The sequence below is a fragment of the Octopus bimaculoides genome, chromosome 10, assembly GCF_046866305.1.
Source record: "Octopus bimaculoides isolate indiv1 chromosome 10, ASM4686630v1, whole genome shotgun sequence".
NCBI classification, from domain to species: domain Eukaryota; kingdom Metazoa; phylum Mollusca; class Cephalopoda; order Octopoda; family Octopodidae; genus Octopus; species Octopus bimaculoides.
In genome coordinates, this window is record NC_142937.1 from 46769586 (window position 1) to 46770357 (window position 772).

The following is a 772-nucleotide window of genomic DNA, read 5'->3' on the forward strand; positions in this document are numbered from 1 at the left end:
GAGAGAGAGAAAGAGGGAAAGAGAGATAGAGAGAGATGAGAGAAAGAGGTTTGGCTCTGTGTGTGTAAGTGTGTGTGTGTGTGTGTGTGTGTGTGTGTGCGCGCGTGTGTGTGGGAAAATTTTCGTCACATGAGCTGAATGCAAAACACTCCGCTAGGTTACATACAGTGCACCACCACCACCACCACTACCATCACCACCACCATTACCACCACCATCATCATCATCATCATCATCATCAGTAGCAGCAACATTAACTGCTGCAACGACAGTAACGGCGGCAGCAGCAAGAACAGCAGCAACTGACACAATAACTGTGGGTCGAAGTATGAACAGCAGCAGCAGCAACAACATCTGCAGCTTCTGCAGCAGCAGCAGCAGGTGCAGTAATAGTAGTGAGAGTAGATAGGCGAAACAATACCATCAGCAGCAGCGGCGGCGGCGGCGGCAGAAGCAGCAGCAGATGCAGTAGTTATTATAATAGTATTAGTAGAAGTGATAGCAGGCAGCACCATCATCATCAACAATAACAGAAATAATAAAAACATGAAGTAGTATAAACACCAGTTAAAGGGTGACAACTACAGCGTATATTATATACACATATAAACACGCAAATTTATACATACATACATACATTATATTTCTATCTATCTATCTATCTATCTATCTATCTATCTATCTATCTATCTATCTATCAATCAATCTATCTATCTATCTATCTATCTATCTATCTATCTATCTATCTATGTAATTGCGTGTGTGTGTGTAT

General features: G+C 41.7%; 1 protein-coding gene across 1 annotated transcript in view; it reads left to right on the top strand.

Annotated features, from left to right (window-relative positions):
* Positions 1 to 455: 455 nt before the first annotated feature.
* The window catches only part of LOC106874172 (uncharacterized), a 109201-nt gene continuing 108884 nt past the window's right edge, over positions 456 to 772 (top strand). The window contains exon 1 of the mRNA XM_014921826.3: positions 456 to 772. This exon is cut by the window's right edge and continues 597 nt beyond it. The gene's annotated coding sequence lies outside the window, so the exon portion shown is untranslated.